Source organism: Vulpes lagopus, chromosome X (assembly GCF_018345385.1).
Source record: "Vulpes lagopus strain Blue_001 chromosome X, ASM1834538v1, whole genome shotgun sequence".
In the NCBI taxonomy this organism is placed as follows: domain Eukaryota; kingdom Metazoa; phylum Chordata; class Mammalia; order Carnivora; family Canidae; genus Vulpes; species Vulpes lagopus.
The window spans coordinates 120,343,846-120,360,500 of NC_054848.1; positions in this window are offsets into that span (position 1 = coordinate 120,343,846).

A 16,655-nucleotide genomic window follows, 5' to 3' on the forward strand; every position below is an offset into this window, starting at 1 on the left:
AGAATGCACAATTTGCACCATTATTTGAGCTTGCAGTTCTGGAGGTAGGAAGCAGAGTTTCTGGCAGTGGAGCTTGAGAAGACACGTGAGACAAAAGTCCTAGAAGTGGGAGCCTTTACAAGATAGTGAAGTCAGTTTAGCCCCTTGCCCTCACTAACTTTACTAGTTTGCAACTGGTACCTGGACCCAAAGTCTCAACTTCTAAATCCAGGAGCACAAGCCAACAAAGGAAGGGGACAGCAGGCCCCAGCCTCTCACCACTGTGCTTCAGCAGTTCCAAAGAAAGGCTACTGGGCTGGGACCTTAGCTCTTTGAGCTGCCACTAGTGGAGAGGACTGTCTGAAAGCCCAGTACCTGAAGCCTGCCTCACTGTGTGCTGGTCAGCACAGTTATCAGAAAGATCTTAACTAAAAAGTAAGTTAGATTATATTGCTTTCCTGCTTAAACCCTCCAGTGGCTCCCTACTTCCCTCAGAATAAAGTCCAAATTCCTTTCCATGGCCCACAGGGTCCTGCACAACAAGGATGCTAGCCTCCTATCTAGCCTTGCTTCCTGCCACTCTCTCCACTTGGCTGCAATCTCAGGACCAGTGTCCTCACGCCTCTCAAATGGAGCTCTGAACTGCCATGCTGGGGGCCTCAACGGACACTACCTTTGTGCCCTTGAGCTTCTATGGCCTATGAGGGCCACCCTGTGCAGGACTCAGGCCTACCAGGCCCCCACTCCTCTGATGACTAATAATGGGATTGTAGAGCAGCACCTCCTCTGGCTTCGCTTCCCCAGCTATTTGGCTGAGAAGCCACTATGGCTGCATGAGTGTCAGCCCTACTTGCAGGACATGAGAAGCTGAAAAATTAGAAGGCTGCAAGGCCTGAGGGCTGGTAGTATATCCCTCAGCGCCACCTGACACCACCCCCACCACCGAAGAGTCCTTGTAGCAGGCATCCTTCTCCAATATGCCACAAAGCAGTTGTGTTGTGCGATTCATTTATCCCATTTATCCCAAATACTAGCTCACTCATCCTCAGGTTGCAGGACCATGTAGGAAAGTTGTGGATTCCCTGCTAGTCCCCCACCAGGATTCATGGGCAGCTTTTTCCCTGACAAAGCATTTTAAAGCCAAGAGGCTGCCTCCTCCTTTCCCTCATATCTTTTTAATTATGGTAAAATACACATAACATAAAATTTGCCATTTTACAGATTTTTAAGTGTACAGTTGAGTGGCATTAAGTGCATTCACGTTGTTGTGCAGCCATCATGACTATTCATCTTCAGATCTCTTTTCACTTTGCAAAACTAAAATTCAATTCCCATTAAACACTAATTCCCCATTTCCTTGTCCCCCTCTAGCCTCTGGAAACCACCATTCTACTTTGTGTCTCAATAAATTTGACTCCTGTAAGGACCTCATGTAAGAGGAATCATAACAGTAATTGTCTTTCTATGACTGATTTATTGCACGTATCATAATGTCCTCAAGGTTAACTCATGCTGTAGCATGTGTCAGAATTCCCTTCTTTTTTGAGACTGAATAATATTCCATTGCATGTATATATCACATTTGTTTATCCATTCATCCATCAGTGGACATTTGGTTTGTTTTCACCTCATGGCTATTGTGAATAATGCTAAGAACATGGGTAAACAAATATCTCTTCAAGGCCCTACTTTCAATTCTTTGGGGGTATATACTTGAAGTGTAATTGCTGGATCTATATGATAGTTCTCCACATTATCACCAACACTTGTTATTTTCTGTTTATTTTTTTTTATAGAAGACATCCTAATGGGTGTGGGGTTGTATCTCACTGTGGTTTTGATATGCATTTCCTTACTCATTAGTAAATTTGAGCACCTTTTCATGTTTATTGGCCACTTCTATATCTGCTTTGGAGAAATGTCTACTCAAGTCCTTTGCACATTTTTTTTAAACCAGGTTGTTTGTTTTATTGTTGTTTGGTTGTAAAAGTTCTTTATATATTTGGAATACTAACCCCTAATCAGATATATGATTTGCAAATATGTTCTGTCCCATTCACTCTGTTGGTTGTGTCCTTTGATGCCCAGAAGTTTCTAATTTTGATGTAGTCCAATTTATCTATTTGTACTTTTGTTGCCTGTGCTTTTGGTGTCATATTTAAGAAATCACTCTCACATACAATATCATGAAGTTTCTCCCCTGTGTTTTCTTCAAAAAGTGTTATGCTTTAAGCATATCTCTTTAGGTCTTTCATACATTTTGAGTTAATTTTTCTTTTTTTAGAAAAAGATTTTATTTATTTATTCATGAGACAGACACACACACACACAGAGGCAGAGACACAGGCAGAGGGAGAAGCAGGCTCTATGCAGGGAGCCTGATGTGGGACTCGATCCCGGGTCTTCAGGATCACGCCCTGGGCTGAAGGTGGCGCTACACCTCTGAGCCACCCGGGCTGCCCGAGTTAATTTTTCAATATGGTATAAGATGAGGGTCCAATTTAATTCTTTTGCATGTAGGCACCCACTTGTTACAAGACCACCTGTTGAAATTCCTCAGCTCTTAAAGAAAGAAGTGACAAAGAATGCGGTGACTGAACAACGTCCTTCCTCTTGATGAGATACTAACTTGCTCAAGGAACCTGAGCAAGTTATTCAGCTTCTACTCTTTCATCATTTATTCATTCATTTCCCATTCATTCATATGATGTGCAATTTCCAAACACAGAGCTCACAACCAAATAGAACTTAGAAGAAGGAAGAATATTCTTTATTTTCACTGACCTCTCACTGAAATTTAGCATTATGGATAACGAGTACAGGCAACCAACCACAGGAGGATTAGCAGTACCTCTGACTTTGTCACCAAGAGAAATCCCTGATAGTTTCATATCATGTTTCTGTGGCAGCAGGTCCCTTCAAATATCCTTTACACTTGTCACTACTTTCAAATTACAGTGATTATTAGACCTGCTATCCAATCTTATTATTTAATGCATCAATGAAGATGCAGATATATTTTATAATATCATGACCGTGATTTTAAAAATATTTTAATGACTATTTCAATAAAATTGCTTTTCTTTGTTATCCTACCTTTTGTTTCATGCATTCAAAAACACTCTGGAAAAAGCCCCACAGACTTCCCCAGATGAGTGAGGAGAAGGTTAGGAAGCCCTGGCCTATGTTGGCCACTAGGGACACAGCAGCCCATGACACAGCCTTGGAAAGATCTCAGATGCTGGGATTAAGAGGGCACACAAATGTGTAGATACAACATAGTAGGTGATTTCTGTGCCAGGGGCACCAGGCATTGTGGGAGCCCAGCAGGCTACACAACTCTACACAAGAGTTGACCAGCCATTTCTCAGAGGTCTATTTGTATTAGGAGAGAGCATCCACTTGCCAGCCTTGAGGATGTCCTGCCCTTTGTGACCTGTTCGCCCCTCTTTGTGCAGATCATGAAATTCAGAGGAACCAGCCCTGCCTGCGTTGGCAGCATAACATCACCTCCCCTTCCCCCTCTTCTGCTGACACCAGATATATTCAGCTGTGGCAGCGGAGATGCTCACTGTGCTCCCGGTAGCTATGGAAATCCCAGGGTTTCCCTAGCAACAGCTCTGGTTCTGCCTTGTTGCTAGGGAACGCTGGGATTTCCTAGGCTGCCCCATGAGCAAGACTTCTCTAGACTGAGGGCAGAGGTGTGAGAACAGCTGTGGATCTTAATCCTAATTAAGAAATGGGTGGTCTCCCTTAATTCTAATCATTGTAGGTCATCCTGGCCCATAGCCAAGTGAAAGAGGGTTGCACACTGGGTGAGAGATCTTGAGAGGGGGATAAGCAAGGAATGTTGTGCAGTAAGCAAACTAATTAGGAAAGTCCAAATGAGCCCAACAGATGTCAGGACCCTGAGCTTTAGAAAGCTTTATGGTCTTCACTTGGATGTTTGTAAAACATTTTCCCTAAGATTATCATGCAGCAACACCTGTCTGGTTTTAGGAGCAAGCCCAAGGTTAGAACTAACACCAGCCTCCCTCATGGGTGTGTAACCTAGGCAATCCCACAGGGTCTCATGCTTAGAAGGGCTCCAAATGGTTGATATAATGTTTTGTTGTCACCTTGAAATTCAATTTTTGAACAAGAAGCCCTGGAGTTTTATTTTGTACTGGGCTCCAGAAATTATGTATCAGTCGTAATTATAACGCTCATTTTACAAAAGAGAAAATTGATCGATAGGGAGCAGATATAATGAGCCCAAATTCATGTGTCAGAAAGCACACCTTAGGGACCACTGTATTTGCTCTTAACTGCCTTTAGAGACCAGCAGCTGGAGAGGCTTAAGCCCAAAAGGTCTTCAGTATGGGAAGGCATTCCTGAGATCCTCTTCACAGGAAGATAGGAGTAGCCAGAGTCATGGTCCCCTCCGTTGTTCTGGGGGTTGAACAGAGAACTGGAGAGAGCAGAGCCTTGGGGAGCTCCAGTCTAGTAGAGGAGACTGCCAGCATTAAGAAAATACAACTGGAATAAAAGTGGAGGTGGTGGCAGTACTATGGTCTGTGGCAGGGCGGTGGTAGCAGTACTTACTGATTCTGCTGATGTCTTAGAAAGCCCGGAGGAGTTTGTCTGCTTCCTACTGGCCTGGATTCTTTAGAAAGTGGACTTTTCCTGTCTCTTTGTCCCCTAGGCACTAATTGTATGGCAACAGGAAAATCCCCATGCAAAATTATACACATATTTAGTGAGACTTCCTGCATGGCAGTCTCTGGGATAATATCTGTTCTCAGCTGAATTGTATCCCCACAAAATTTATATATTGAAGTCTCAACAACATATAAACATGTCGGAATGTAACTATATTTAGATACAGGGTCTTTAAAGGAGTAATTAAAGTTAAATGAGGTTCTATGGGTGAGCCCTCATCAAATCTGATTGGTATTCTTATAAGGAGAGAAGATTAAGACACAGATACACACAGAAAGAAGAGCATGTGAGGACACAGAGAAAAGGGTCCTCTACAAGCCCAGGAGAAAGCGCTCAGGAGGTACCGACTCTGCTGACACTTGAATCTCAGATTTCCAGCCTCCAAAACTGGGAGACAATACATTTCTGTTGTTTAAGCCCCCAGTCGATGGTACTTGGTTATGGCAGCTCAAGCAGACTAATACAGTATCCTTCAGCACTTCCAGGCCAGTGAGGTAAGAACTATGACTTTCTCACAGAGAAGGGACCCAAAACGCAGAGGTTAAGTATCCTGCTCAGAGGTTAAGTAACAAGCTACCAGGCAGCCATGCTAGGACTCTGATTCAGCTTAGTCTGCCCCTCAAGCCTGTGTTTCTAACTCAACCAGCCTGGATGAACTGTACCCCAGCTCACCCAATTCTGAACATCTGGAGCAGTTTCCAGGGCGTGTATGTCCCTCTGCTGTCCTGTGGGCTCAGGGGCTTCTGGCACAGTTCTGCCCCGGTGCCCATGACCAGCGTATTTCTGCCTGGGGTTCTGGTGTCTCAAAGCTTCTTGGGGGTTGGTACCCATGCCCCAGGCTGAGGTGATCACCCCAGCTGATTCCTTTCACAGAAAGACTCTGAAGCCTTTGGAAATTGGTCCTGATGATCAAACAAAAGAGCGGATGTTCAAGGCCTTTGATAGGTGTCACAAAGTAAAGTGGCAGCTGCATGAGGTACCTAAGTCCTTCAGCACTAGGGCAACACCTTTCTTTAGTATTAAAGTGGCTGTACCAGGAAATCCCAGATTCTATTGCCTTCATGTGGGGAGCAATTAAGCTCTCTCTTTAACTTTCTCCTCTCATCCCCAAGGCAGCCAAGTATCTCCCTAAGCAAAGAGCTATCTACTCAGAAAAAAACCGTGTCACTCTCCTGGGAAGGAAAAGCAATTGCAGGTAATTAAGGACATTTTTCTTCTGTTTTCTTTTTTAAATTTTTCTAGGTTAACAGTGTTTGACCAAGGTACAAATTATATCCAATACACTGGACAGATCGTAAGTGTAAGGCTTGATGAGAAATTTGGCAAGGGTGCACTCTCATGTAAGCATCCCCAAGGTCAGTTGTGGTTTTAAACAGAAATCTCTACCTCTGTGCTACAATGTCTCCCCACACATAGTATGCCAGCTCTGGCCAGGCTGGGCATGGGGCCCCAAGGATGCAGAGGTGAAGCACAAGGTCAGTGGAGTGGGTGATCTTGCTAATATAGCAGCACCAGAGCTATGATGGAAAAGACAGGGGCTGGGGAAGCACAGGGAGGAGTACAGATCCAGCCCAGGCCAGTCACAAAAAAAATTTCCCTAAAGTATGTGACAGGTAAGCTGGATCTTGTAGGCTAAGAGTGAGTCTGCTGTGGGGAGAGGAGAAATAAGAGGACATTGTAGACAAAAGGATGCATGAAGCCTTAGTGATATCAAACAGCTTAGGAAAAAGTTCAGAGTAAATAGGATGGCTTATAGGGTGCCACTGGGATCAGGAACAAGATACGATCATAGAGAAATGAAAACGAGCTTCTTGTCTTACTTAGAAGCTGTTTCTGAGGCCAGAACAGTCAGTGCCTGTCTAACGTTCGTGTCAGGTTTTATTGCTTGTGGTCAAAGGCTGTTGCACAATACACAGGGCAAAGAGCAGGGACTGCGTGATTCTCTTAGCAACATCCAGAATAAATTTGAGTCTCTGCCTGAAAAGTGGCATTGCAGACAAGTTACATAAATGGAATTATCTAATGGTTCACAGCACAAATTGATCAAGGCATCTCAAATCAGCTTGGGACTGATATTTAAAGCAGTAAGTATTAAAGAGATGTTCAGTTATAAAACCTAAATGCATGTTTCATGTCATTGTCCCAACATGTCATTTTCTTCCTCTTTAAACATTTGTTTTATTTTGTCACCAGAATGTACCTTTTCAGGCTGCCTTAAGTCCTTTCTTGAAAAAATAAAAGTATACACATAGATGACCACATACATAGGTGTGTCAGAGACAGGCTGTCATTTCACACCTTTCCTGACATAAACCAAATCACCGTATACACTGAAGTCTGATTTGGGACCATTTCTTCTGTTCCAATAGTCATTTATTTGTTCCTTGACCTATACCACACTGTCTTTATTTTTTTTTTTCCCACACTGTCTTTATTTACTGTGGTTCCTTCCCTTTAAGCATTCAAACATTCTGAAGTCTCTCCCATTAAAAAATAGGGGGACCTGGGTGGCTCAGCGGTTGAGCGCCTGCCTTCGGCCCAGGGCGTGATCCTGGAGTCCCGGGATGGAGTCCTGCATGGGGCTCCCTGCGTGGAGCCTGCTTCTCCCTCTGCCTGTGTCTCTGCCTCTCTCTGTGTCTCTCATTAATAAATAAATAAAATCTTTAGAAAAAGATTCAGGAGACACACACACACACACACACACACACACACACACAGCGGGGGGCAGAGACACAGGCAGAGGGAGAAGCAGGCTCCCTGCAGAGAGCCGGATGCGGGACTCCAGTATCATTGCCCTGAGCCAAAGGCAGGCGCTCAACCGCTGAGCCACCCAGGTGCCCCTCCTTGTGCCACTTCTACATGATCAAGTCAGTTCTGCATGACCACTAGCTGCTACCCTTTTCTTCTTACCCTTTTAGAGTAGTCTACTTTCTCATTCACATTCCACCCCTAAGCTACCACAGTCTGATTTCCACATACATTGCTCTTTCTAAGATCTCTCTCGACACACTTTCCCCTTGCTTAGTAACATTCTTGCAGTCACTTTCCTTATTTTCAGTCTCTTTGCTTTGCCTCTCCTCCTCTTCCTATTTCTTAAGCTCCTGGGACTCTGGTCCTTGGCAAATTTCCCTTACCATGAGCAATACACAGTTGCCCCAGGAGCGCTCCCCACATCTATTTTATTTATGACATAGGGGATGCTACGTTTTCATCAAACACCATTTCCTTTTCCTCCTTTACTTGGAGCTAGACCACATTTCCCAGAATTCCTTGTGTTCAGTGTAGTCATGTGACTGAGTTCTGACCAATGGGTATAGGAAAAAAAGATGTATGCCCTTTTAAGGATCTGGACACTCAAACTTCACTTATGGTCCTCAGATTTCTGTCTTCACTCATCTGCCATTCAGATGCAAAGAAGCTAGTGGAGGTCTTGGAGTGCCTAGGACCTGTGGAGCTACTGGATAGAAGGAAGCTGGGTCTCTAATAGCTGGTGTGGAGTAGAGCCCAACCCCCTCTCCAACCTACCTCCACTGATTTCGAACTATAACATGAGTGAAATATAATCCTTTGTTGACTCAGCTCACTGAGATACAGAGATGGTTTGATACAGCAGTTAGCATGCTCCAAATAAAACACTATATCTATGCTAATGACAACCAAGCATGTGAATTCCAGGCTTGTACTTCTCATTGTGCATCAAATAATTGACCATGGTGCCTAAAATGATAGGATAGAAATTTTTTTTAAGATTTTTTTTTTTATGATAGTCACATACAGAGAGAGAGAGAGAGAGAGAGGCAGAGACACAGGCAGAGGGAGAAGCAGGCTCCATGCACCGGGAGCCCGACGTGGGATTCGATCCGGGGTCTCCAGGATCGCGCCCTGGGCCAAGGGCAGGCGCCAAACCGCTGCGCCACCCAGGGATCCCTTTTTTTAAGATTTTATTTATTTATTCATGAAAGACAGAGAGAGAGACAGAGAGAGAGAGAGAGAGAGAGGCAGAGACACAGGCAGAGGGAGAAGCAGGCTCCATGCAGGGAGCCCACGTGGGACTGGATCCTGGGACCCCAGGATCACGCCCTGGGCCAAAGGCAGGCACTAAACCACTGAGCCACCCAGGCGTCCCAGAAATTGTATTTTATAGTAAATTTTAATCACAGAAATTCATTCATTTATTCAACACATATTTATTGAGTGCCCATGGTGCACCAAACACCGTACTAGGTTCTAAGGTTGCAATGATGAGCAAAGATGATTTCAGTACTCACTCTCAGGGAGTTTAGCATGAAGTGGATGACAGTGAATTCTCACATCTCCTTATTATATTCCAACTTTCAGAAACTTCCTTAGCACTCGCTGCTTCACCCAAATACATCATCCATAAAACCGAGGCCACCTCTCTATAGTCCCTAGAAACCACTCTTTTCTTTTTTGTGAAAGGGTGCAACTGGATCTAAAGTGCAACAGCCCTTTCTTTTAAGAATTGTTCAGGTTTTATTTTTTTTAAAGATTTTTTTTTAAAAGATTTTATTTATTTATTCACACACACACACAGAGGCAGAGACATAGGCAGAGGGAGAAGCAGGCTCCATGCAAGGAGTCCAACTGGGACTTGATCCCGAAACTCTGGGATCATGCCCTGAGCCGAAGGCAGACGCTCAACCACTGAGCCACCCAGGTGTCCCAGAACTGTTTAGGTTTTAAAAGAGACTCTAAACTGTAGGAAACAAACTGAGCATCGCTGGAGGAGAGCGGGGTAGGGATGGGGTAACTGGGTGATGGGCATTAGGAGGGCACGTGATAGAATGAGCACTGGGTATTATATCAGACTGATTAATCACTGAACTCTACCTCTGAAGCTAATAATACATTATGTCAATTAACGGAATTTAAATAAAATACAATTTTTTAAAAATAAAAGAATTGTTCAGGTTTTATATTGTGATCAAAATATAGGTAAAATAATGCTTATTATTTTAACAATCCATAAGTGTACAACTCAGTGACATTAAATATATTCACATGGCTGTATAACCATTACCACTATCTATTCTCAAATTTTTCATTATCCCCAGCAAAGTTTATAGTCATCAAATAATAGATCCTCTTTCACCCTTCCTCCAACCCCTGGTAATCTCTACTTTCTGTCTCTATAAATTTGCCTAGTCTAGGTATATCATATACCTGGAACTATATAATATTTGTTCTTCTGTGTCTGGCCTTTTCCACGTTTTCAGGATCCATCCATGCTATAGCATATAAGAAAAAAATCTAAGGATTTATTTATTTATTTATTTATTTATTTATTTATTTATTTATTTATTTTAGAGAGAGTGAGAATGAGAAAGATCTCAGAGGGAGAGGGAGAGGGAGAATCAGACTCCCCGCTGCTGCGCTGGCAGCCTGATGTGGGGCTCAATCCTAGGACACTGAGATCATGACCTGAGCCGAAGGAAGATGTTTAATGACTGAACCACCCAGGCACCCTAGCATATATAAAAATTTACTTCTTCTTCATAACTAAATAATATTCCATTGTGTATATACACCACATTGTGTTTATCAATTCATCTGTGTATGGACACTTGAATTTGCATCTTTTGACAACTATGAATTGTGTTATTATGAACATCGATGTGCAAATATCTTTTCAAGACCCTTCTACTTTTAATTCTTTTGGTAATATTTTTAAGAGTGAAACTCTTGTGTCATATGATAGTTCAATGTTTAACCTGAGAAACCACCAAACTCTTTCCCAAAATGGCTGTACCATGTTACATTCCCATGGGCCATCAGGGTTCAGGGTATCAGGGTTCCCATGTCTCCACATCCTCATCAACACTTATTATTTTCTGGCTTTTTTTTTATAGGATAGCCATCATAATATGTGTGAAGTGTTATTTAATAACATTTAAAAAATATAAGTCATACATCAATACAATCTTGAAGAAATTCAAACTCAGAATAAAAGGAAAAACTCCATTTCACTCTAGCCCCCTCCACGCACTTTCCTCTCTCCAAAGAAAACTACTGTTAAAAGTTTGGTATGCATACCTCCAGATTTTGTTTTCTGCATTTACATTCTTACATAGGAATGAATGTAAGATTATACATAATGTGTACACATAAACTATGTCAGTAATGTCAGTTTCCATCCTCCTTCCCGCTCATTCCATTATTCTTTCTGTCAGAGAAGTTCCACCTGTGAAATCTTGCCCTCTAGCTTATCCCACTGATTATAATGTGGTCTTTGATTTCCAGCAGAACCTTGGTGTCTAGTTCATGCAGAATGCATTTCTCAGGAGGCCTCAGGCCTGTTCTGGGGATGACTTTTTCCTATCACATATACCAACAGCTTCTTTCTTTATGCTTCTTTCTCTGTCTGAAGTTACCTTCTTCTGTCTGGAGGGGAAAAGAAGATTTTTTCCCTTTTGAAGAGAACAATTGTGTAAGAGCTCCAAACGGGAAACAGGCAGTGTTTGATAGGAGATTGCCCTCTGCTGGCTGTATTAGTTGGGGTTCTCCAGAGAAACCGAATCAATAGATTGTACATATACATATAATCATATAATTATCTATCTATCTATCTATCTATCTATCTATCTATCTATCTATCATCGAGACAGAGACAGAGAGAGATGGATGGATGGATGGATTATAAGGAGTTGGCTCACACGATTATGGAGATGCAGGGCAAATCATCAAGTTGGAGGCCCAAGAGAGCCAATGGTGTAAGTTTCAGTCTGTGAAGGTCTAACAACCAGCAGTGCCAATGGTGTAGTTAGTTCTAGTCTGACCGCTGGCAGGCTCAACATCCAAGAAGAGCTCATGTTTCAGTTTGAGTCAGAAGGCAGGAAAAAGCCAATGTCCCAGTTCAAAGGAGGGGTTCTTTCTCTGTTACTGGGGGAAGGGTCAATCTTTTTGTTTAATTAATTCCTTCTACTGATTGGATGAGGCCCACCCACATTAGGAAGGGCAATCTGTTTCCTTCAGTCTATAGATTTAAATGTTAATCTCACCCAAAAACATCATCAGAGAAACACCTAAAATGATGTTTGACACCCTGTAACCCAGTCAGGTTGATACATAAACTTGATCATTGCACTGGTCATGTGAACCTCTTTGGGGGCCTAAACCCATAGCAGGAAGCTGTGATGCATTTAAGTAATGGTCCTAGTGGGTGTTGTAGGCAATCAAAACTCCAAATGAGAAATTAAGATAGAAATAATGTAAGCCAAACCAGAGAGAAAGAGAATTGGATAAACCAACCTGTTTCCACTTAAGAGTATTTAAAGTCACTGAAATAAGAAGCAAATTGTCTTACTTAAAAGAGTGATAGAGTAGAAAGAACATGAGGTTTAGAGTCAGAAACTCTGAACTTAAATCTTGGCTATCATGCTTAAACTTCCTGAGCCTCGGTTGCTTTATATGTAAAATGGGATAATAATTATCCATGCCCAACACTGATAATGCAAGGATCAAGTCCTTTCCAAACCATAAGGAGCTTCAGAAACCTTAGGTCTGGGAGTTAATAAAGCCACTGTCCCTAGAATGATCTATTACACGTGACCAGCAAGAAAGAACTGGCTGTGGCTGAGAAAATAACCAGAACTTGGGAGAAAATAATAATGACATTTTGAGGACCTGAGGAGGAAAAAGGCAGAAAGCAAAATAGCACAGAGCATAATTTGTGATCCCATTGCTAGAGACCCTAGAAGGGAATGTGGCTGGTGAAAGACGGGGATTCTTAGAAGGAGAAATCTGCCTCTCTCACTTCGCATTTCAGAGCAAAAGTTGCCCCAGAAATTTCTCAATCTCAAATAATCCAAATTCAAAAAAAATTTTCTAAGTCAGCCATGTAACTATCCAGGGAGACCTCTAAATGAGCTCATACTGTGAAAAGATATATACTGCAGTAGGCAATTCTTAACACAGCTGCCAGTGCGAGACTCCAGTGTAAGGCATGTTACTTTCCTGCTCAGATCCCAGTGCTGACCACCAACCTATACAATATAACCCTCATTTGGGGCGTTTACAAGACCTTAACTTACCCAACCCCGGCCTCCTTCTGCAACTTGGCATTTTGCCCTTGGCTTGCTTTCCCCACTCACACTAAGGTCGCACCTGCCTCGGGGACTTTGCACTTGCTGTTTTCTCCGCCTGGCTACTCTTTCCCCAGATCTCTGCTTGGCTTCAGGCCTTTGCTAGAATGTTATCTCAACAGAGAGATCTTCCCTTGCCACCCTGTCTAAAATAGCCCCCTCTCAATCCTTCACTAGCACTAGTGTAAATCCAATGAAGCTAGCATGTGTGTGTCTCTTTCACTTCAGGGCCTGAGTCAAGGCCTGGATGCTTGTTAAGTATTTGCTGAATGAATGAATAAATACATAAATAAATGTAAAAGATAGAAGGAGAGAACGCATCTAATAATGCATTTTCAAAAAAAAGCAATGATGTGGATCCCAAAGAAAAGTCTCAGGGAGGCTAAAGCTGAAAATGGATTGAGGCTTTCAAAAACTGCTGAGGACAGATAAGTAAAAAGCTTTTTAGTCAGTGCAAGGAAGAAAAAGAGCAACTTTCTGAAGGAAAATAAATCCTCTTTTGTTGGCATATTCTTTCAAGAGGATTGATTTTTCAAGCTCAAAAAGGCCAGAGGATAGGAAAGCGAGATGGCAGGAAATCCAGGCGAGTGGCAAGGTTGCTGGATCTCAGGGATTCCAGGGAGTGAACAGTTGCCAGGAAGTCTAGATGGGGGCAGACACAGCATCGTAGAGATCCCAGGGGCCACGTGGCAAGGAAGGAAGGACATTACAGCAACCCAAATTTGAGTTGACATGCTAGCTTCAGAAATAAAAAAAAGGAAGGGGTGGATCAGAGTGACTACTGTAGAGTCATCTTGGTGACATTACTAGACATTTGGGGCAAGGAGGAAAAAGGAAATGAAAATTATAAGCCTCTAAGTGGTAGCAATCAGAAAGCAGGAGAAAGGCAGTGGTTACTTAGAAGAGAAGACTGGGGGTCAGCAGGGAAAAGCTAGAGAAAACAAGTTGTGGTTGTCACGTTTTAGAAATGAACCTGGAGCCTCTATGAGAGTTCTAGGAGCCACTGATGAAGATTTGGGTCACTAAATGTGTCCACTATGTCACAGCATGGCCCGCTAGAATGGTGTCACTGCTTTACAGCTGTGATCAATGCAGACTGATTGCTTTTGCCGCAGCTGAAGATGCGCAATATGCCAGCGACCTCTAGAATAAAGGATGTGGAGCTGAGCAGGTGCTGAGACACGGCGTGGAGGAGGGAGCCACTTGCTACAAGGCACTTATCACAATGGCCATGGAGGGCTCCAAAAAAGGTGGTACCTGGACTGTGGGGGAACTTGGCTTCGTGAGGGTGCAAGCAGTTCTAGTCAAAGCGACATTTCAGTGTGTCTCAGGATGACTGTGGAAGTGCGGCTGACTTGTGGGTGTTGGCAAAGGGCTGCTTTGAGTGTATCACTCCCTTGCAGTGTGTTGGCAAAACTCACAGTATTTGAAAGTGTGACAAAAATCAGCATGTAAAATCTGATAGAAGGCAAATAGACCCCAAGAGGCACCCCAGGGCAGCCAGTGTACATGTCCGCCCTGTCATGCCTTATCAACCTCCTGGTTCCAGCATCAAGTCCGGGTCTGAAAGCCAAGGACTGCCCTCCTCTCTTTAAACAACTTTCTGAGATAGATTTTACTCCTATCGAGCCTGACACGGCTATGGATTAAAGCAGTTGTTGCTAGCAGTTGGAACACTTTGGAGCAAAGAAAAGACTACTCCACTGGAGAGGTCTTTCAAGGAAATTCCCTACGTCCCTGAGTTACTAAGAAGGTCCTCTAGGCCCAACAGGAACTGACTTCTCCTTCTCCAACCCTCCCCTAAAGTCCCCACTCCCACCATCTCCCTGGATCTCTATGCTGCATCCTTGTAGGAAGTGACCTCAGCTCCCTCTCATCCCCACCCCGCCACCCCTCCACCCCTCCAACTCTCTGCCCCAGCTCCATAGGAAGGCACTTTTGCTTCCTCTTTACCCACATCCCTGCTACCTCCGCATGCCTCTCTCTGGTCCATCTTACATCAACCAGCTTCATCTCCCTCTCCTTCCCGATACCCAGCTCAACACGGAATACCTCGTCTCTCTCTTTCTCTCTCTTGCTCTGCATCCTACCACACCCCTAAACTTCTCTACTCCACCCTCACATGAACTAACCTCTCTCGCATTCCCCTCAACTCCACGTGAAGGAATCTCTTCCCCCTCCCCCCCTTTTCCTCCCAATTGTCATGAACCAATCTTTGTGCTCTGGGTGTCAAATCCCACCCCCACACCCCTCCAGCCCCATGAAAACTGACCTCTGCTCCCTCCACCTCCCCATCACCCCCAAGCGCCCCACCACCAAGCCCCTACAGTGCTGGACCATCTACATAGAAACCAACCCTTGCTCTGTTTCTGTGCCCCCCCCCCCCCCCCGCCTCACCTGAATCACTTTTTCCTCTCCTCATGGACTGACCTTGGGCCCTCTACTTCTCAGCCCCTTCTCACTCTCCAGGATTTTTCTGGGTTTTGTTTGTTTGGTTGGTTTTGTTTTAGAGATCTTATTTATTTGAGAGAGAGAGACAAAGAAACAGCGACAGAGATAGCAATACAGAGCATGAGCAAGAAGGAGAGGGAAGCAGACACTCCCTCCACTGAGCAGGGAGCCCAATGTGGGTCTCCATCCCAGGACGCTGGGATCATGACCTGAGCCAAATGAAGCCACTTAACCTATTGAGCCACCCAGGCGTCCCTCTCCAGGGTCTTTCTAAAATGTCCCCACTTGGACTGACTTCTCCTACCTTCCTCACTGCACTCTACCCTACTTTCTAGTAGACTCTGCTTCCTTTTTTCTGCCTTCGAAGCCTCCTGCATTCCTCTCTAGCTCTGTAGATCCTTCCCGGGACCTGACCTACTCTGCCTCACCTTCCCTATGCACTCTACCCGCTTCAAGTCTTACCTCACTACTCCTCTTCCATTTCCCTCGTCCGATCTCACAGAAACTTTTTCTACTTCTCTGTCCCCACCCCCTGCCATCTCCCTTACCCCTCTTAGTCCATCCCTACCTGAGCTGACTCTGCCCCCTCCCTCCCCATCACCCTCCACCCGCTCTACAACTCTCTGCATCATCTGCACCTGCACTGACCTCTCCTACTATTTCTTCCCCATCCCTTCCATTCCCTTCAACTACCTGGTCCAGCCCTACATAAACTGACCCTCTCTGCATCCACACTCCCACACTCCCTTGCAGCTCTCTTTTCTGCCCCCACACAACGTGGTCCCAGCTGCCTCTCTGTCCCCCTATTCTTGACCCCCATGTGACCTTCTGTGCCAGTCCCACACCCACTGATCCCTCCCTCTGTCCCCACCCCCTCCACTGAGCAACGGCAAACCCGTTTTCTTTTTTTTTTTTTTAATTTTTATTTTTTTAATTTTTTTTATTTATTTATGATAGGCACACAGTGAGAGAGAGAGGCAGAGACATAGGCAGAGGGAGAAGCAGGCTCCATGCACCGGGAGCCCGACGTGGGATTCGATCCTGGGTCTCCAGGATCGCGCCCTGGGCCAAAGGCAGGCGCCAAACCGCTGCGCCACCCAGGGATCCCGCAAACCCGTTTTCAAATGGCTGGCGGGCACCTATATGATGAGCACCTGATGCTTCTTTTTTATGCTTGACGACAGTTACTTCTCGCTCTCCCTCCCCCCCCCCATTCCTGATTCTATTTCATTTATGAGAACATTAAGGAGGAGGAGATAAGAATGTTTCCAGGGTGGCAGTTAATAGTAAAATGGGAAGTCAGGCACAGTCTTCTCACTCCTTTCCAATATTGTGTGTCTTTTATCAGATCATACGCCTCTTATTAGAAAACAGCAGTATGACAAAGGTCAAACCCTCCCGGTAAATGCTGTCAACTCAGCT